General features: G+C 44.4%; 1 protein-coding gene across 1 annotated transcript in view; it reads left to right on the forward strand.

The window, feature by feature from the left end:
• LOC147698257 (uncharacterized) overlaps positions 1–22,096 on the forward strand; it is a 955,135-nt gene that overhangs the window by 490,774 nt on the left and 442,265 nt on the right. The window lies entirely within an intron of this gene.

Below are 22,096 nucleotides of genomic sequence, written 5' to 3' on the forward strand. Positions count from 1 at the left end.
CATAGGAATCAATGGGCATTACCGAATCGGTATTTACCGATCCGGTAAATATCGATTCCAGCAAGGGTGCAGGTGGTGTCACTTTGACACCCTCTAGCACCCCAAATACAGGCATGTGTGCCATGTGGCACACAGACATGCTCTAAGGGCATGTCTGTCTGTCACATGGCATAGGTGTGCATGCACACATGTGCATGCAAACCTGGATTCGGTATATTACCACCCAATTGGATTGGGTGGTAAAATACCGAATCTGAAAGGCCTTTGGGACTCAGAAGAGTCCCACCTACATCTAGAAGTTCGGTAATTTTACAGATTCAGTAAAATTGGCCCCCTACATCCCAAAAACCCATTTACCGGTCGGTAACGGCCGAAATCGGCCGTTACCGGCTGGTAAATGGCCACCTACATCCGGCCCCTAGAGTCGTAAAACCATTTACACCCACCAGGAATTCCTTTCTGAGTTTGTGTCTGGCGTAAATCATGTAAATTCAGTTATAAACGTATGTTTACGCCAGAATTTTCCTTTGAGAATCGGGCCCAGTATTGCTACCTGCTCAAAGTGTGAAGACATCATGAAGTGTATAGACAGTGCCTAAGCAACATTACTGAAATAGACAGAGCAGCCGTATTAACTGAGCAGATATTCGCCAACAGTGTAACATTGTGACTACAATTGGCATTTTGGTATTTGCTATAATACTATAAAGGAAGTAATGGCACACTTTAGATTTGTTTACTTTATTTGCTTTCAAAAGTATGTCTCCTCACACAGATTATTATACACAATTATACATCGTACATATATCCTAAAATTCACCTAGCACAAAATATCGTCTACACAAAATGGACAGATCTAGTGTCTTTGTCATAGACTCCTAAAAATTACACCAATTCACGCCTCTGATTCTCCGGATATTTTAATAATCTCCCCAAAATGTGGTGCTACTGGGATTAGCTTATACCTCTTCCGGTTTGTAAGAAGAATCAAGATGCACATTGAATGACTGAATGAATGAATAATTTATAAAGCGTGACAATACCATGAGGTGTCTAGGCTCTACCTATAACACACGTTGTTGCCTTACCAACTTCGAAGTTTTCTAGACGTGGTGTTACCTTCAATTGTTTACGTTTCTCGACATTGTGGGTCTTCATTTCATGTTTCTGCCCAATTAAACATTCTTTTGCCTATTGAAATATCCGAGCATGTTTGCGCATATGGCTGGCTATCAGATCAAGTTCATGTTAATGGATTTGCTTGCTTATGAAAAATGAAGCATGAGAACGAAATGTCTAGTTTTTTCCAATAAGTCCATCTTCTATTGTGCCTCTTTATTTCATTTCATCCACCAGTACAAGAGAAAAAACAAAAAAAGCGCACACAAATAATGATCATTCCTATACAAGTAACCGAACCTAGAAAGGCATCTCATAGTGGATAATATATTAATCAAAGCTCGGTTTTCTCCTGGCAGCTGTATGAAATAAGCTTTACCAGTCCCCGGGGAAAATCAAGATCTGCATTTAAATGGAGATATTAATAACTTGATCTAGGACTTCTCTTACAAGGATGTTAAGCATTGTAAGATATTTTGTATAGAAAAGCCTGTGGAACAAATTCGTAATGACAGGCAGAAGGAGTAGAAATGGCTTATGATGTGCAATTTATTTCATTTTTTGCTGTAAATTACAGATTGCAAAGTAATATGAAGCCTAATAGATGCATTTCTCTGAAGTTATTGATAAAATTCTAATAAAGTCATATACAACACTCTCTATGCAGTTTAATACGCTCATTATTGCAAAACGTATTACAGAGCCATATTTAGCGAAAGTGTCACCAATATACTTAAAGGGCCCACGACACAACCTCAAGGTCCTTTCATGATTATTAGAATTTGATAAGCGCCGTTCAATCATCGTGCTTTCCTTTTATATATGTAATTCTGTTATTTCCTAAGACATTGCTAGAACTGTGTGATTTACTTTCGTTTAATGCAATGGCTAGGGAATTTAGCACATTGACTCATTCAAATGCAGCTTTTAGGCGAAAGTGTGCAAAGTAGCTCCTTATTTGTTTTGCATAAAATCGATAGTTGTTGATTTGTAGAAATAAAGCAAACCAGAAATGATGGATCTCCACAATTCGCATGTGCTCACCTTAGACTTAAATCACTTATCTTGTATCGCAAATCTAATGCTACTTCCTGTCTACAGAAGTTTAGAAAACTTTAATCAGGACAAATGTGGGTCAACAGCTGGAAAAAAATAAGAAGTTGAGAAGGAAATCTACTGTACCACCTCAGCTTTTAGAAATAAGTTCTGTTTGAGTGCAAGGAAGGTGAAAGAATTTAAGGAGCCCTTCAAATGTTCGAAAGTTTAAAATTATAGCCAAGAAAGCAGAGATAAAATTATCTCCCTATTACCTAGCTGTCGCTAACACCAGTTAGCGACAGCTAGTAGGAGATAGCGACCATCTTGGGCCCCACTCTGCATGTCAGTGATATTTATCACTAATGACATGCAAAATGGGCGTGCCAAGATGTTAGCGACTGGAAACAGTCGCTAACATCGCTATCTCCTATTACCAACTTTTGGAGATATTCGCGCTAAGAGCGAATATCTCCAAAAGCTAACACCTGCCCTGAGCAGTTCTTAGCCATGTTATCCAATGGTAGGTGGATAACATGGCTAAGAGCATTAGCTCGGTAATGCATGAATATCGCTGACTTTTCAGCGATATTCATGCATTGCGGCCGATTTTTATCGCATTTGCGATAAACCTTGGTAATACCAAGGTTTATCTGCGATAAAAATCGCCGCAGCGCTGCGATAATTCTTTCACGCTAACCAAGCAATAGCGATAATTATCGCTATTGCTTGGTAATATGCCCCGAAGTTTTGACAAACACCCATGCATGCCACGTCTACTATCATAACTTCATAGTGTGAGCATTTTGTCATTTTACGTTGGTGGAGTTAAAAGTCGATCTAACACAAACATCAGCAACCACAAATAAGGAAGTAGTGTTAGCAGGCACCTTGGATCAAAGCACAACAGTAAACATCAAAGCAGCATGGGAAAGGTACTCAACTCAAAATGTAAAATCTGAAGATGCTACACAGAACAAGAAATCTTATTATATAGCTATATTGTACAATGGGTATTTTAAGAAATACCTATGGACCAGAATTCAATACTTTGATAAATGAGTAACTCGTTGTTTGTGAGTGGTGTAGGGGTCGATAAAGTATCCAAAAAGTACAGCATAACCTCAACCTTGCATCAATAATGGAAACAATAAGCAATTTTACCCCCCATTAAAATGTACTGAAATTTGTTGTCTCACGTTACTTCAAGCTTCATTTAAGCAGAGGAGCTGGAGCCCATAATAAACGTGTCAGCTGAGGTTATGACTTGCTAGTGTGCACAAACTTTCTTATTACAAAACTTAGGCCTAGATGTATCAAGCCTTTTGGGATTCGTTAAGGCCGAAATTTGCAGAATTTTGGCCTTAACGAATCGCAAACGGACATTTTGCATCTTTTGGGATGTATGAGAAATTAGCAAAATAAGGAATCGCAAAAAATTGCGATTCCTTATTTTGCTTAAGCATTTAAGGAATCGCAATTTTGCGATTCCTTAAATGCCATGTATGAAGCAATTTCAATTTGCGAATTCAGGTTAAGAAATCGCAAATTAACACCAATTTCAGGTTGGTGTTAATTTGCGAATTCCATTCAAAATTCACAATTAAGCAATTTTGAAGATGGCATGTGGCACACATACATGCCCATAGGGCATGTATGTGGGCCATATGCACACACATGTAAGTTTCAGGGGTGCAGCAGGGTGTCCATGAGACACCCCTGCACCCTTGCAATAATTCTCAAATTGCGATTAGCAAATTGTGAATTCGCAATTTGAGAATTATTTCACAATCATTCCTATGGGCCTCCTGGCCCATAGGAATGAATGGGAAATTATTCCTTATTTGCGAATTCGCAGCTTGCGAATTCGCAAATTAGGAATAATAAGGAATCGCATAAAAAAAGCGATTTTAAACATACATCCCATTTTGCGATTTCTTAATAGCGATTCGGTAAAAATCGCTATTAAGAAATCGCAAATGGGAACGATGATACATCTAGGCCTAAGGTACTAGCATTCCCTAACATCTGCATTTTGAGGCACAAAGCTAGCTGTCATATCTGTTTTCCACCTGAGTTCTCTTGTACTGCTGCATGGTCACCATTCTATTTACAGTTAAAGGGAGAATGGAAAACATTGTAAGGCGTTGGAGTCTCTCTATACTCCAAAGTTAGTGCGCGTCCAATTCTTGCCATACTCGTGATTGGAGGTGATGGCTTCGCAATACTTTCTCTCTTTTTTAAAAGCATTGATAATTTAATCCTAATCTGTCTAGATAGCCCTTCTAGATCATCTAGAGAGGAAACAGGCAGTAACTAAGGCAATGTTTATTGTATATCAGCACAAAGTCCCAGCATCTCTCAGTGTAGTACATATTCAAAATCACATTAGATTTCTCGGTCATTTACTTCTGTGTTGTGTTTTAAGTGGTGCTCTGTGAAATTTGTGAAGTTGTCTTTTACCTCCTTTGTAGATTTATTTTAAAAACATATTTTTATTTCAAGGTACATATTGGCCTGCCTCGTTGTGCACATGGCAGGATATTCACTGCTAGTGCTCTTTTGTGATATTATGTTACACAAAACTGAGCTGAAGTTGTAAACCAATGCTTATTATGCTGCTAACATAATGTTACAAACAAACTAAATTTAGTATTCGAAAACTTTTCCTTGTATGGCATTAATAGCCTGGGATTAGGCTTGAAAAGCAAAATATTAGGGATTCTCGGCCTTGACAACTGTCAAGTGCTGTAAATAGCTCTTAAATGTTATGGCATAAGAGACTTTTTAGTTTTATATTTTGCATTTAATTTGCTATCTCAAAATTTCGTTGAGAGTTTGGTTGAATAACATATTTACTCAACTCCCAGTTTATTTTGGTTATTATGGGGTTCACATAACAATACATAAATTCCATGTTGTTTCTCATCAAACAGAGCTGGAAGAAGGTAGGATGTTTCTAAGGCAGGAAGAGGAAGACCGGAACATGACAGTGGGCTACCTAACTGAAGGCGATGGATGTGGGCTGGATATTGGAGATAAACATAATGCAAAGCACGAGGAATGAGGTTTCACTTCAACTGAGCACCTCCCAACAGGGCTTGTGTCGGAGTCGGTGCGGTGATCTTCAGTGTTAGTGATCAGTGCACAGGATATAGCATGTGGCGGTTTCTCGGTCCCTGGCAGGTGCTGCAGAAACTTTTCAGCTGCACAGTAGTTCTGTGCATCTGGAATTTCTCCTGCACTGCGGTGTTGCGTTGGAACATTCAGCCACAAGGAGAGCGAATTGTTGATTTCCTTCAGAACTTTAGTTCTTGGAAGCTCCCTATAGCAGGAACAACCTCCAGAGGCCCAGAACCTGAATAGTCAGATCCCCCAGCAGTGGAGTTCAAGGAAGCTGTGGGTGAAGTCTTTGTGTCCCGAGACTTCAGAACAGGAGGCAGGCACACACAAACCCTTGGAGATTCTTCTCAAGCAGATTCACAGCAAAGTCCAAACGTATCCTTTCCTTGGCAGAAGCAGCAACTGCAGGCCAACCCACAAAGCAACACATAGCAGAGAGGCAGACTCCTCCTCACAGCTCTTCAGCTCTTCTCCTTGGCAGAGGTTCCACTTGATTCCAGAAGTAATCTAAAGTCTTGGGGTTTTAGGCCTACTGTTTATACCCCAATTTGCCTTAGAAGTCTTTGTTTCAAGAGTCTCTGAGCTCAGTAAAACCAGTTCTGTTCTCCCTGGCCCAGCTTCACTACAGTAAGTGGAGACAGCATTGTGCCGAGCAGGCACAGCCTATTTAGGTGCTATTGAAAACTCCTCCCACCACTCTAAATGCAGAAAGGTCTATACCAGCCGCGCCCCGTGGACGGAGTTGCGGTGGGGCAGAGAGGCGGGGCGGGGAGGGGCAAAGTGGGGGGTCCTAAAAACCGGCATATGGATAATTGGAGGTAAGTAAATAATTTAATTATTAAAACAAATTTCGTAGCGCGCTCTGCATCGCATTTTGCGATGCAGGGCATCACAATTACAAAAAATGGCACTTTTAGAAACTTAACATCTTTCTACCCTTAGACTTTTTGTGCTTAGAGCCTGGCATGGGTCACATGGCTGTGTGTAACTGACAGACTTTGTGAATTCCTCTCAGACAGTACCACAATAGAGGCATTAGATGTTCGTGAGTGGGCTATCTACTTCCAGGAAGGGGGGACAGAGTTGAGCACAGCCCCATTAACACCTGCATTCTGCCTTCACACAAAGTGTCCTACAACCATGCGTTGTCACTTCAGCCAGCTTGGAGACAGAGCAGGGGAGTCAGAAAAATCCATGCACTTCAAAGCCACTGTCTAGAAGTTTCTCCCAGCTTCCAGAAACAGGGCACCATGGTATAGAAAGAGTACGTCACACACCAACTCATGGGTACACTTTTGGATCTGTGGATACTCTGCCAGGAAGAAGGCTGCTGTGCTGCCAAAGGGACTGCAACTCTGCTGGACTGCTGCTCTAAAGGAACTGATACCCTTCTTTGCTGGCCTTCTGCTTACTTACCTGGAGTAGAAGAACTGGAGCTGCAAACTCATCTTGAACCCAGGGTTCCATAGTGACCCAAGGTCCAGTCTGATGGCCTCCTGGTCTGAGCCTCAGATAAATAAAAGGCAAAGCAAGCAGCTCCTGGACTCAGCCTGACCCCCCAACTGTTGCCTCTCAGGTCCCAGACCCTCAGTGTGGCTTGTGACGTCTTTAAATCAAGCTTTTGGGTTCTTCGCACCAGCGAACAGGTCGTTCCTACTGGAACTGCACTGATCTCACTGAAGATCAGCATGTACCGCCGCCAGCCAGTCTCTTCACACAGCAAGATAGCCCTCGGCGGACAGGCACTATGAAACTCCAGCCCGCTCGTCTCTGATGTTCTGGCTGCTCTTCGAGCTACGACAACATCTGCCCAAGATACTCTCCTTTGCTCCCAGCAATCCTCTCCAACATTGGAGGACTCTTGGCACAAAAAATGAGAAGAGAAAACCTTAAGAAGATAAAACCCCAGCAAGATTAATCTGGGATTGTGTCCGTCTCATGATCCATGCAGTTGTCCTGAGTTTTTTACTTTGACCCAGTTCAGCGCAATGAGATGGCCGCTGGAGCTTTATGCTTTTAGGTGCTATATTGCTGTTTATTCTTTAAAAATTCATAATTACAATTCTACTGATTGAAAATATGTCATTTTCGTCTTGTTATTAAATTAAGCTCTATTAGTCTAACATGGTGTGGGATATTTCCGTGTAGTGTTTTCACTGTTTTATTGTTTGAAGTTTTGCACAAATACTTTATACATTGCCTCTAACTGACTGTTCTGTAACAAACTATGAGGGGGCTTGAGTGCAGGTTTATTTGGTGGTTGCTTATGCCTTACCTATATTAGGATTGTGGTTGCTGCTTGATGAGGGCTCATACCTCAGTCAACCAGTAATCCAATTTTTTACAATGAGATTGTGAAAGGGGAGCCAGTGCAGCTTTGTGAGTTGCTGTGCTATGTTGGTGCTGGGTGGGAGGTTGAGTGTGAGTCTTGCAGTGGTGTTCTGAATGGTCTGGAATCTGTGTAGGATTTGTTTGGCGATTCCTGTGTAGAAGGTGTTACCGTAGTTCAACCTGCTGGTGATTATTGCTTGTGTGAAGGTCTATCTGGTGTTCTGAGATAACCATTTGAAGGTCTTTCAAAGCATCCATAGGATGTGGAAGCAAAACGTGCCCACTGCGTTGACTTAAGTCCTCATGTTGAGCTTATTGTCTAGGATGATCCCTAGATTTCTTGTGTGGTCTGTGGGTGTTGGCCATAGCTCTGACAGTCACCAAGTGGATTCCCATAGGGAGGTCTTTTTGAACACCTGTACTTACTTCTTGTCGAAGTTGAGCTTCAGGCAATTGATTTGTACCCAGTCTGCTGCTATGGTCATGCAGTTGGTGAAGCTGCATCTGGTGATGGTTGTCTTGTTCGTCAGGGAAAGGATGAGTTGGGTGTTATTGGTGTAGGAAATGATGGTGATAACTTGTGATCAGGTGATGATGATGATGAGCAGTGTCAAGTATAAGTTGAAAAGGGTGGAGGTGAGGAATGATCCCTATGGGACTCCGCATAAAGGTTTCCTGGTCTCTAATGTGAACATTGGCATCCTGACCCTTTTAGCTCTCCCTGTAAGGAAGGAACAGATCCATTTGAGAGTGGATCATCATTGATGATGCTGTCAATGAAGGCCTTGCAATGCAAAGGCATCTGTCGAGGATGCATTGTGCAGAGGCAGTTCTGAGGAGACTGTGGGCTGTGATGCTAGGTCATGCATCAGGGATGCATAGCACAGCAGCATTCCAAAATCTTAGCTGTTAGGAGATGCATCTCACTACATCTGTTCTGCCGTCAGGAGCACAGTTGGGCTGGTGATGCGCCTTCAGGCTCACTTGCAAAGGTTCAGAACTGGGGTGGCGCCACCTGGGGGTAGGACCCACTGCAGGCAGAGCCCATGTGCTGAGTTCAATGTGGTTGGAGCCTTTTCTATCCCCAAGGACCTGATCTGGAAGCCAGCCAACTAGCCCTTTGAATCCCTATGGTGTTCCTGGGTTCAAGATGCATGTCCAGTACTTTTCGCTCAGGCAACAGGCAACAGGGCAGCATGGCAACAGAAAAGCAGTCCTTCTCGCAGAGCAGCACAGCTGTCCTTCTGAGTCTTCCATAGGTCAATAGATGTACTCAAGAGTTGGGGCTAAAGGTCCATTATTTATACCTGGTTCCAACGTTGAAGTAGGAGAAGCTTCTAGAGGCTTCCATGCCCAGAGGGGCTTGGAATTCAATGCTTCCGTGCCCTGGCCCCAGCTTGTCTGGATTCAAAAAAGATTAGTTCCAAACCCTTTGTGAGTATGCTCAGGCAGAGTCTTTATGATGTGCAAGTATAGTAGGTGACATCTCATCCCCTTATCAAGTCAGAGATGGCCCATTCTATAAAAACCCATTCATCCTTTGTCTCACAGTCTGGGAGCAATACACAAGGTCAAACTGTCAGCTTACTTGGGTAGCGCAAAATGTGCTGCATGCCAACTAGTAGTTTTTATTTATAGGACCTCGGTACATGAAGCACCATTTTACTAGGGGCTTACAAGTAAATTCAATGTGCCAGTTGGGTGAGAGCAAATTTGACCATGTTTAATGAAGGGAGCAAACGTACTTTAGCAGTCGTAAAGTGCACAGAGTCCTAAAGTCAGTAGAAACAGGAAGATGGAAGGCAAAAAGTTTGGGCAAAACCACAGTAAGAATGTCAATCACAATAGAGAGAATATAAGCGGTTTATATGTCACAGAATGGAATAGGAACACCTTGAGGTGATCAAACAGGATTTATATGGGGTCGAGCATATGTAGAAATATAGGTAAGAGTCTTATGTTGGGTGAAGATGAAGTATGTGGAGTATAAAGGAGGTAGTTGTACCCTTTGATGGGAATGAGTGAATGAGTATTCCTATCCCAGCCTATGATGATGATCTAGACTTTCACATGCAAATAACATGTCCTTTTCTTACAAATAAAATATATGTGTTTCATGAGTTCAGACCATATGACCAATAACTAATGATAATTAAGGATTTATTTGTCATCTTACACTTTAAATTCTCTGTAATAATTCAAAAATCCTACCTTGACTATTTTAGCCATGTCTTTTTACATAGGAGAAAATACAGTTTCCTGCCCATTTGCAATTGAACATAAGACAATGGGCACAGTCTGGAGGCAGACACCATCCCTCGCATTGTTCATTCATTTACTTGATGTTTGTGCAATCTCTGTTCAAGCACCTCTCTCAGTTAGATGCATGCGCTTCTGCTTGTGTATTCACTTATTATGTTATTGGTGTTTCTATAACACGCTCTTCACCCATGAGGGTGCTCTGTAGTAGGTGTGGGAGGCCAGCCCTGAGGCTTATTTGAGAAGTCAGTTCTTCAGCTTCATGCGCAGGTCAAAAAGAGAGGAGGAATCTCTGATGTCTTGTGTTTTTTTTCTAGGCTTTAGAGGCCAGGTACAGAAGATGCAGCGCCCTGCTGTGCTTTTGTGTATGAGCGGGGGTGTACTGCAGAGCAGAGTTGTTTGGAAGGTTTGGGGAAGTGTATGTGGCTGTTCAGGTAGGCAGGGACAGTGTTCTGGAGAACCTTTTAGGTGTGAATGAGGTGTTTAAAGTCTGCATGCTTGTGTATCTGGAGCTAGGGAAGTTCCCTAAGGGGTGGTGTTTTGTAATGTTGCTCAGTTTGATAACTCATCTGGCGGCTGCATTTTGGATGGACTGGAGTGTTGTTATAGGCTGATTAGCAGTAGAGGTCGGTGGTGGAAGTAGCTGCCGGGGGAGGGGGAGGGGTAGGGTGGGGGTAGTAATCTATGGAGTATTACAGGTGCACTGCATCACATTTGGGGATGCAGTGTGTGCAACGAAATTCATTTTATTTATTTATATGTTTACTTACCTGTAATCCTCCATAATCCATTGATCACTAGCCCCCACCCTGCCCCTCACCATCCCCACATCACCGCCCGCAGCTACTCCCACCACTGACCGCTACTGCTGAACAGTAATCCCTGCTTAAGGGGAGTTTCCATAGTCTAGTCTGCTGGTGATGAGGGCTTGGATGATCGTTTTCCTGGTGCTATCTTGTAGCCACTTGAACATGTTCTTCAGCATCCTTAATCTGTTGAAGCAGGCTGAGACCACTGCGTTGACTTGGCCAGTGATGTTCAGTTAGTTCTCTATGCTGACTTTGAGGTCTCTTGCTTGCGAGGAGGGTGTGCGGGAAAATCCACTGTCTCTGGGTCGGCAGGTGGAGTCCCATGGCAAGGTGTTCTCCCTGTAGACTACAACCTTGGTTTTGTCTGAGTTCAATTTGAGGCAATTGGATTTCGTCCTGGTGGCTCTTTCAGTGATATGTGTGGTGAACTTGAGGGACAGTATCAGTTGTCTGTCATCGGTGTATGTGTGGATGTTTATGTTGTGCGTTTGTATGCAGTCGGTCAGCGGGCCATGTAGAATTTTTCAATTTTGCTTGGTCCAAAGAATAGTAAAAATCTTGCATTTTAACATATGGCATAGTTTAGCATGTGGCTGATCTGATGTTCTCTGCACATTACCACTACACTTGCATATCCTCTTTTATTTGTAGTCACAATGTGGATGACAAATAACCAATTCTTTTAAGGTCACATTTGCAGATTAGTGTCTTCCAACAGAATAGCACAATTATGTTCATGTAACGGGGTACAATAAACTGGTTTAATATTTGTTGTGGCAGTAGAAAATGTATCCTTCACAAGATAATTAAGTTAGAGCATTATTATTTGGTGACCCTTCAACACTCCAATACTATATCATCTTCTATATAAGATGCCACATAATAAAATGAACAGTCATTAAACACTTGAATACTGGGAATTATTATTCCCCAACTCAATAGTATTCATTCTTATAAAGTTAAAAGGTTGTGTTGGCCTTCCACGCATGGAAACCTTTGATCTGCTGGTTCTCCGGGGTGAGGGTGGAATCAGTCCAAGAAATATTGTTGACTTTCAAGATGATCTTTTATCTGAGTACAATTCTCGAGGCAGGCACCAAACTGCAGGCGTTTGGTCACGATGGAAACTATTTACCGGTGAAATATTACTGATTGAACTGTATGGTGCAACTTACCCCTACGCATCTTTCCTTCAGTACTGTCCACATATGCCCACATGCATCCCCTGGCTCCATACCCCGGCATCCTGTTTGCTTTGTGTGTGCTGCCTCATTTAAGAGAAGGGCATAAGCTGTGATTTTCGATGTCTGACAGTTCACTATCATATGCAACTTGGCAAATAGCATTGATTCAGTCACAAAACATGTTATGTGACTGCATAATAATGTAATTTCCTTCAACATGTTTCGTCTAAAATGTATTCACAACTGCTACTATCATTTGGAATACCCCTATACCTCCAAGTCAGTAACATGAAACGCTCCTATATAATACGACATAAAAATCAACAGGGTATTCCCTTAGGGGAGAATTATGCACTTTTTATGGTAGGTCCATAATTTTGCCAGGCATAGCACAAGCACAGTCATCCCAATTGAAGTCATTCCTTTTGCACATCTATTGCACAAACACCTGCCTCTCTGTTTCCAATAGGAGTTGCTGCCATTTGCAATTTGTGTGTAGCTGCAGCAAGCAATATATTCTTGCTTCTTTATGTGTTCTATCAATACTTCATTGATTGCATTTCTCTAACTTTGGGTGTTTGCTTTCTGAAGAAAGGGATTTGAAAAAACAGAGCATCTTGGACTGTCAAGTGTTTGAATTAGTTTTCTGCTTATGCAAATGCAAACCATTACCTTGAGATTTAATTTATATTGATATGTAAGGAACACATAGTTTAACAGCAAGCTGAACCAGCTCAGTATATCTATACTAGACTGAGTGGGGCATAATTATGGGGATTTGGCACCAGGCAGCGCAGGCAACATCAAAGTAAAATAATGTTACCATATCTATGGTATATGATGCATTCCTGTCCTTTCCCACTTTGCTGGCACAGTTTTGGCAGACTAGCACCAACCCAGGCACCCTTGCACCTAGGTGCATGGATGCCCTTGTTGCCTACAGATTCTGTTTGTGCTGGAAGAGGCCCCTTCCTGTACAAAACAATCCTGGGAGACTTTTTTCTCTTTTTATATGTGCTACACAATGCAGCACACATAGAAAGAGGAAAAAACTGGGAGATGTAAAGTTATTTCTCCGCGTTGCACATCCCCTGGGGAGTCTTAAGGTTTTAGCGCATCCCCAGGTTCACATGGTCTTGTAAATCTAGGGAGGCACCAAAATCCATGCGTGTTCCACGGAAAAACCCACTGAAACCCCATTGGAATGCCTCCCTAGTGCAGAGTAAGGCAATGCAGTGATTTGCTCTGCCTTGCCTTGATCCATATCGAAGAAGCAATCCACAGAAAGTGGCTTTATGTGTCCTTATAAATATGATTTAGTATTATGCACCACTATTGCGTCACGGAAAGTGATGCAATGGTGCCGCTGATGAATATGCCAAAGTGTGCGTATAAGAATATGGTATGATGTATGACATCAATAAAGTGTTGATCTGCTATCAGAATTCTATAATTAGTGAGTTGTAGTTGACTGCTCCGTGTTAAATGCTGAAAAAACTGTAATAGTTCTTGTTTAGCAGATCCTCACTTGTCAAAAATGCACACAACAACACAATTATACTTATAGATATTTGTAAAGCATGACTCACACTCTTTTTCGTTTTCATGCCGGATTTCTTTTTTTATTCAGTATTTGTAGGTGACAGGCAAACACATTGTTGTGCAGCAGAGGTGATAAGAAAGCTTCTTGATCAAATATTGGAAAAGTAGAGTGTCAAGCATTATCCATAATATATTTACTGACATGAGTGATTCTGATGGTTTTAATAGCAACGCACTGTGCTGGGCTCTCTGGGCCTCATTTACAAAAATCCCTCGCTGCTTTAGAATCACTTTGCATAATGCTTGAGCAGTGCAGCCCTCTCAAACATAAGTACGAGGTGACATAAAGCCATCAAGGAGGCATTCCATGGGTGTCGCAGCGGGTGTACCCACAAAACACCCATGGATTTTGACGCTACTCCAAATTTACAAGATCATGTAAACCTGGGGCAGCACCGAAAGTCTACGCCCCCCAATGGGAGAGGCAATGAGGAGCAATAACCTTATTCCTCCATGTTCCTCCATTGATTGTTTTTGGGCAGAAAGGAGTCCCTTACTTCTTAAAAACAATCATTGCTACAATGCAGATACCCTTGTACCATGGTACAAGAGTACCTGCAGTGGCACAAGGCAGCCACAACTGTGCCTGCACAGTGGAAGAGGAGATGAATGTGCTGTATCTCATAAATACTGTGCATTCCAGCCCTTTTCTTTTGACGCAGGGCAATGCTGCAAAGTGACTTGCTGTGCTGCCCTGCAACAAAAACTCACAAATGAGGCCCTCTATTCTTAATTCTCTACCTTTTTCCACAGCTAACCGGTGATTGTACAGCTGAGGAACATCCTTCAGTGACACAAGGGTATCTTTCATGTTGAATGGAAGAGCCGTAACAGCCTTCGCATGCACTACATGTTGTCATTCTGTTCTTGCTGCTATAATTCATGAGAAGTGCTTTGTTTTCCTAGCCTCTGCATTCCTGTCAGAGACGAGCCATTCTTGCTTTGGTACACTTTGTGTGTGTGCGTGTGTATGTGTTTATGATTATTTTCACCTGCATCAGTATGCTGATGTATTCCCTCAGTGCACACTGAAATGCGCGGGCTCTGCGGTACTTTGACAGGCCTGCTTTCAGAGTCTCACAAACGTTAATGGCTGCATTCTGAACTTACATGGTTCTGTCAGTGCTCTGAATGAGGAGGTAATAGACACAGGGGCGTAGCTTTCATTAATGCAGCAGGCGCATTGACACTGGGGACCAGGGCGTGACAGGTATCAAAGGTACATCAGCTCGTTTTTTTGCACCCAAACAATAGGAAGGAGATCTCTTTTCATTGCTTAAGCTAGAGCCCCTAGCGTCCTTGCATTCATATGTACGCATGTTTTTCTACATATTATTTAATGGCAAAAATGGGTATTCACCAGACTGAAATCTGTCCTTGAATTAAACGATATCCGTTCAAGAGCCATAGCTCACTATTTATATATTATTCTCGCTTGTACACACACATTTAATTTTTCCAGCTTTCTTATCCTAAACTAGTCTGTAAGTACATATATTTACAGGAGAGAGCTTGCTTACGTTATTGTTTATGAATCTATAACTGTTGTGTTCTTGCACTGAATACAATTGTGATTTTCACACCTGCTGCGCTGGTGTCTCTATATTGCTAAAAGCGGACTTTGTGTTCTGCCAAAATGCTCTTTGCAGAGGACTTGCTATGCCCAATACACTTGGATTTTAGTGAAAGACCCATTAGGCTTTCGCTTTGTGCACTGTGCGATGAGCTGGCTTCCATGGTGATGTAGGGCACTGGCCAGGCATCATTGCCTATTTTGCATGTGGTACAACCCATTTACAGGATATAATGTTGTCTGCTATTGCACAACTGGGTTTACATATTGAGTAATGGTTGTAGAGATTCTGCTTACAGGAATTTGCGACTTTCAGGGCCCTCTGATCACCACTCCATATTCAGCCTAAAGAGCCTTTACACAGACACTTGGGGGCATATTTGAAAACCCCTATCATAACAGGAATGTCCCGTTTAGTGATGCTACTGTGGCGATATGTGCTTTGCCTTATTTACAAGGCAGCATTTAGCCACTTAACATGGCTTAACGCTGTCTTGTACATAAGACCCAGTTTCATGCTATACTCAGCATAAAATGGGGTGGGCAATTGGTCTTACAGGGGGCGTTCTACTGCAACATCTATTGATTTTGACACTGCCCCATATTTACAAGGGATGCGTAAATATGGGGCAGTGCCAAAATTAAGACCATGTTGAAAGAAGTGGCCCGTTTAGGGTCACCCAGGTCACTCATGAGCACCTCTCAGCCTTCCATACCAAATGAAGAGTCGGTCAAACAGTAGAGAATACAAACCAAGTATATGCTTATTCAGATACACTCAAGTGGAGCCCCGTCTGCCCAGTCGCTTCGGGTTTTGCAGAGAGGACTAACTTCAGCAAACATAGCAAGACATTATGTACATTTCAGAACCAAGGAAGACCCGCCCATATGGGAATTTTCCAAGCAGGTGCAGCTAACACAAAGAAGTACAGTAGGATGGGTTTCCATTCTGAGGCCGGGCACACAGTATCTTCTACCATAGGTCACTCTGTCCGTGCCTGCCGATAGACTGGTGGGAGAAGACCTCTATCTAGTGGGAAAGGTATGCGCTAATAAGAACAGTGTATTCATTAGCAGATCAAGGACTAACCTTGGAGAAATGAAACTTTCCACAGCATGCTTCACAAGGAGACAATAAGCAGCTAATTGCATTGTTAGAAATGGGATCTCTGGCTGGCTAAGGCTTGCGCCAAAGCCAGGCAGAGACCACCACTCTAGTCAGGGCAAGGGAGTTACACGCCAAAGATAACCCCTGCTCACCCCCTTGGTAGCTTGGCATGAGCAGTCAAGCTTATCCCGGAGGCCATGTGTAAAGCATTTGCACATGCACGCAGCAACAATATCCCAGGCATACCACAAAAGGAACTCCACACACGGTTATATCAATAGCCTTTGTATTCTCATAACACATTAGAATAGTACTCACATAATATACATCGTGCCACCTGGCACTAGGTCATATTTACAAGGAATTATTTACACCTGGCAGGGCCCACTGGACCACTGTCAGAACCATCACAAAGCGAATTTAGTAAAAGTAAAACATATCATAAACGAACAACCAGTAATCACTGGTAACCACTGTACTCAGGATCAGCCTGTAACATAAACCACATTATGCAGAGTATCACATTAGGCACGAATTACATTCTGCGCCAACCTCACCAGCATAAACACATTATGCAATCATCTCATAGGTCTAAACGCATTAGACCCTCACCTCCTAAGCATAGCCCACATTTGGAAATAATCTCAGTGGAACATAATCTCACTAGCATGGGAACATAGTCTAACCAGCATAAACCATAATATGCAAACATCCTCATAATCATAAAAAACACATTTAGAGGTATGAATCATAGTAAAGCATCACATTTCCTAATATCAGGTAAATCGCAGACCCTCTGGCAAACTGGCCATCGCAAAAGGGGCTCAAATGCTCTGTGTCCAGAATGTCAGGGTTGCTGCCTATGCAGCAAAATCCAAAGTGCGCCACTGCGCAAACCTAAACGTAGCAGCTGCCCACTACTTGCTGGGCAGCTGAGAAACTCACTGGTACCTCTAGGTCTCTGGTCCCACTCAGGGACTCTCTCGCAATTGTGCCCAACTTGTTGCAACTGCACGCGCTGGCGCAGCTGTGGCACTTCTCATGAAGGGGGGGTCTGGCACCTCTGTGCCCTCTGGACCCCCCTGATGGCATTAAACACATGCCCCCAATATTGGGGTGGCCTGCTCTCTGGTGGGACCATCTTAGTGACGACAATGCACCTTGATCTGCCCCCAAAGACACTGGGCTCTTTTATGCACCAAAAAGAACTTGCCCCCAAGCGTTGGAGCGACCCGCTGCCAGACGGGGCCGCTCTGACTCTGTGCCTCTCCCAGGCACAACATAACTCGAGCCCCACTTACCTGCTCACTGGCGCTGCTTGGGGTCTCCTCTCTGTGCTGCGTGACTGACAGCCCTTCTCTCGCAGCGCGGGGCTTCCCTTCGCTCATGGAAGCCTGCCCTGCCATCAGCTGCCTCGGCCATCCTCTTCTCTTCACCTGGGCCCCCTCCTGGGACCCAGGACTTTGCCGGGGTGCTCGTCGAGGCTGGGTAGGCTCCCGTCCTCCCTTCTGCCTGCACTACTTCTGCTCCCGCCGCTGCCCCCGCCCAGAGGCAGGCGAACTTTGCCTGGCTTCCAGGGCGGCGGCCATTGTCCCTCGGGTTGCAGCGGTGAAAAGCGGGGTGGGCTCACGCTTTGCATAAAGATACCAGCGGGGTAGGCACCCGCTGTGACAGCAAATAAGCGGGGTGGGCACACGCTGAAAAATAGAATAAATCCAAGGCGGATATTATGCGTGGTGGTCACCCACTACGAAATTAGCTGAAGCGGAGGAATCCCTACGTTGGGATTCCCTCAAAGAGGATCGCAGCCCAGCCCTGCAAGTAGAAAACAGAAGCGCTCCTCAGGGCAACCAATGCACTCCTAGAAATATAAAACAAAGCACTCACAGGGCGCATGGGCCATCAAAAGTAAGTCCTCATAGATGAAGGGTTCTGCACGCCAAAGAATCAGTCCTTAGAGGAAGGGTAATGCAGGGCCCGGGGAGGCCAGCACACAGGGCCCTGCAGCAGGGAGGCAAGCCCCCATGGCTGTTCCTCTTGAGCCCCAGTAGCAGCAACCCCCCTTGAGTACAGGAACAAGAAGTGACCATTTACATGGGTTCACAGCCCTTATATTTATATTACATTTCCCTTTGTGTCACAGCACAGGGCTTGGGGATACCAGTCAGAACTTGTTTAGAGGGGCTTTGGAGCACTTTGGATTCGAAGCTCCTCTTCCCCTTTGTCAGATGGGGGCTCAGTGATCAGGCATACCACACGGGGCAGAGCCAGCATTGTACAGCCTGGTCACAGTCCCATTCAGGGGATCTCTCCTCCCACTACTCTCAGCCCAGGTGTCCCTTTCAGCCTAGCTGACTCACCCTGCCCCTCCTGGAGCCACCCACACCTCTCAGTTCCTGTCAATCACAAGCCAGACATGCAATTCACATCAGGCAGGCAGACACACAGTACACAGAAATGCCAACTTCTAAAAGTGGCATTTCTCCACCAGTCACCATAAATCTGCACGCACCATTGTGCAGCATTTATCCTCACAAGTTCATACATACTAAACTCGACCCTGCACTCCTCTCATACCAGGAATTACCACGTACACACTTATCCCCATGCATTCCTAAGGGAGGGCAGGCCAACCTCATCACAGGTACACAGGTAGGGCAAGCACTTTACACTGGGCCACAGTGCTAAAGTGCCCACAGGCCTAAAACTACTACCACCACATCAGAGCTTAAGGCAAAAGGTTCACGGGTGATCCTGCCAAAAAGGGCCAAGTCCAACAGGCATGATTCAAAATGGCGGCTAAACATAAAATGGTGCAGCAAATGCTAACTTACATAAAACAATTGCACGAACAGAATAGCAAAAACATGTTCATTTCATCAAAGGAAAACTTGTTCTTAAACAGGCGCAACAAGGAGAAATGTTTAATTTCTCCTCGTTTTTGCTGTTTCCATGTGTGCTGTGTTGTGCAGCACACATACACATAGCAAAAGGCCTTTGATTGTTTATGTACAGGATGGTGTCCCTTACTGCACAATCAAAAAACAAATTGACATTTTGCAACTTCTATGCGTACTGCATTAAGCAGGACACAAAGAAGTTTGAAAACACCATTCAACCCCTTGCGTGCGGGGCGTATTTTCCGCCTGTGCTGACTCCGCCTTGCGCGGGCGGAGTCATGACGGAATGGTTCCGTCATCAGCACAGCTCAACTGATGCTGATGACGGAACCGTTCTGTCATCAGCACGCAAGGGGTTAAAGATTGATTATGTGCAGGAAGGGACACCTTCCTGCACATAAACAATCTTCTTCTCATCGCGGACACCCTTGCGCTATGGTGCAAGGGTACCTGCGTTGACGCTAGGCTGCTCTATTTAGTTCCAGCTTAGGGGGAAACGCCTGGCTACACCATATTTTGTAAATACGATGCAACCCTGCGTATCAGAAGAGCAGAGCGTGGCGTTCAGCCTAAGAGGCTAACGCCACGCTCCGCCACTTCTCTAGTAAATATGCCCCTCAGAGTAGGAACCAGAGCTACTATTCTGTTGCGTGTTCTCGGTTGCACAATCCAGTTTTGGAGAGGGTTGGGGAGGTGTATGATGTCCATGGTTGCAACCTTTTTAAGGAGAAATCAACCTATCTTAAAGGTTATACAGGGCTCCAGCTACACAGTGTCTCATCTTTAGAGGAGACACTGAACTGCATCTCAGTAATTATTATGAAACTAAAGTTTGTTGTTGATGAATCTTTCTCCCAATACATTTGGAAAAGAAAAAGGCATTAGGTCAAAATCCTTCTTAAACTAGTATGATAATTCAAGGATAAATCCCAAACTTAACCACCATCAACAGAGACCCTCTCATGCACTATGTACTAGGTATACATGCACAGAGAAGAGCACCACAAATGGGCACCACACCAGTTTAGAAAAAAAGTATGTTTAGCTAAACCAAACAAGACCAAAACAAGAGAAATCCAACATATTTATCAAGATTATGAATTCTAGAACAGTTACTTCAAAAATAGCACTTGTGGAAACAAATAGCTCTACCTGGGGCTATTACGACGTTGTGACAGGCATAAATCCAAAGTACGGCACAGACCGCCAGATGTGCGGGCCAGTCACGAAGTCACACGAACCCCCAAACAACAGTACCTTGGAAACAAAGTCATCAGATTATGCATGGTGTCCTGGAGGGGTGGCGTCTGTCCCAGGGCGAGGCCGGTTCCCAGTTGCCACAGGGAGGCAAGGCGTCGAGTAGGTGAGGAGGGGAGGTGTTGAATCCAGGACAGGGGCTATTAGGCAGCGCCAGTGGTGAGACATCCGTTCAGGTGATGCAATGCAATGGCGGACAGTTTTTGAGGTAACCCTCCTCGGTTATTAGAGCTGCAGTGCCGGCCGGAAAGTGCGTTGTGCACTTCACGAGTGGTGCCCCCCGCCTCGGTTTAGGTTGCAACATCATATTTGTTGGACCTGACTCCCATGGTGTGGTTTTCCCCTATCTTTTTGACTCTGCCTCCTGTATTTTTGATGCTGTGCTGGATTTCGTTTTTGCTGGTTTAGATGCTTTGGACACTCTGCCACTGCTGAGCAGTGCCAGAGTGTAAGTGCTCCCTATGGAAATTATCATATTGATTGGATGTACCTGATTGTCATATTTGTATCACCACGAAGTCCCTAGTAAAGTGCACTGGGTGTGCCAGGGCTGGTGATGACAGATGCTACTTGTGGGCCTGCAGCACTGGTTGTGCCACCCACATGAGTAGCCCTAAAATGGTGTCTTAGGCCTGCCACCGCAGTGCCTGTGTGCAGTCAGTAAACTGCCATGTTCTCCTGGTCAGTGTCCCCACTGGCCAGGCCTAACCCTTCCCTTTGTGTACACATTGGTCACCCCTATGGAAAGCTCAAGGTACCCCCTTGGGCAGGGTGCAGTGTATATGAAAGGTAGAGCATGTACTAGTGCAGGTAAAATGCTCTGGTAGTGAACAGCAGTCATTTTGTGTGATCAATGCTGCAAGGTTATCTTGCTCCATAGACTAACATGGGGGAGGCTGGTCCCGATGGATACCAGCCTATCTTACCACAGGAACAAGATAGGACATAAGTGATTGATATCTCTGAACTCAGAATTTAATAACACATCTTTTAGGAAAGGTTGTTTTTGAATTCTGTGTTTGAGAACAGTACTTTTAGAAAGTGGCTGTTCTCTTGTCTAACCTTTCTGTGTGCCTGGGCCTGCTTCTGGATTGACTGTCTGGTTTGAGGGTGACAGGAGCTGGGGAACCCCAGGAGGCTGTCTGAGTCAGCCCTTGGTTGAATGACTGCATCTGCAACTAGAGTGGTGGGAGGAGATAGCACCTGGGAGTGAATAGGGCTGTGCCTGCCCGCCACAATGCTGGCTCCACCTCCTGCTGGGCGGCTGACGACTCTGCCCCTCACTCTGAAAGGAAGGAAGAAGCCAGGAAGCCAAAGTACTCCAGCAACACCCAGAACTGGTTTAGACCGGGCTCAGGACCCACTTGCACAAAGACTTCAAAGACTTTTAGGGGTATAAGAGAAGGACCCCTGACAACAGATTTTTAGATTCTACAATCAAGAGGAACCTCTGCCAGAAGAGGGACCGCTGAAGAAACTGAGGGAGACTGCCCTTGCTGTGTGCTCTGGGGCTGACCTGTTTTTGCTGTTCATCTAAAGGAGAGAAGAAGGGGACTTTGCTGTGTGCTGTGACCCCTGCCTGCTTGACCTCAAGACTTTGCAGTGTGCTGTGTCTGCCAAAGAATCTCCAAGGGCCTGAGTAAAGCTGGCCACCTGTCCTGGAACCCAGGGTCAAAAGGTTCCCCAGAAACAACAAGACGCTGTGGAGACCGTGCTCCAGTCGCTCCTTGGTGCGTGAGTTTTTAACTATTGGCCGTGCCAGAGGATCGGTGTGCTCATCGGCACCTCAGGGCAGA

The sequence above is a fragment of the Lissotriton vulgaris genome, chromosome 8 (assembly GCF_964263255.1).
Source record: "Lissotriton vulgaris chromosome 8, aLisVul1.2, whole genome shotgun sequence".
NCBI lineage: Eukaryota > Metazoa > Chordata > Amphibia > Caudata > Salamandridae > Lissotriton > Lissotriton vulgaris.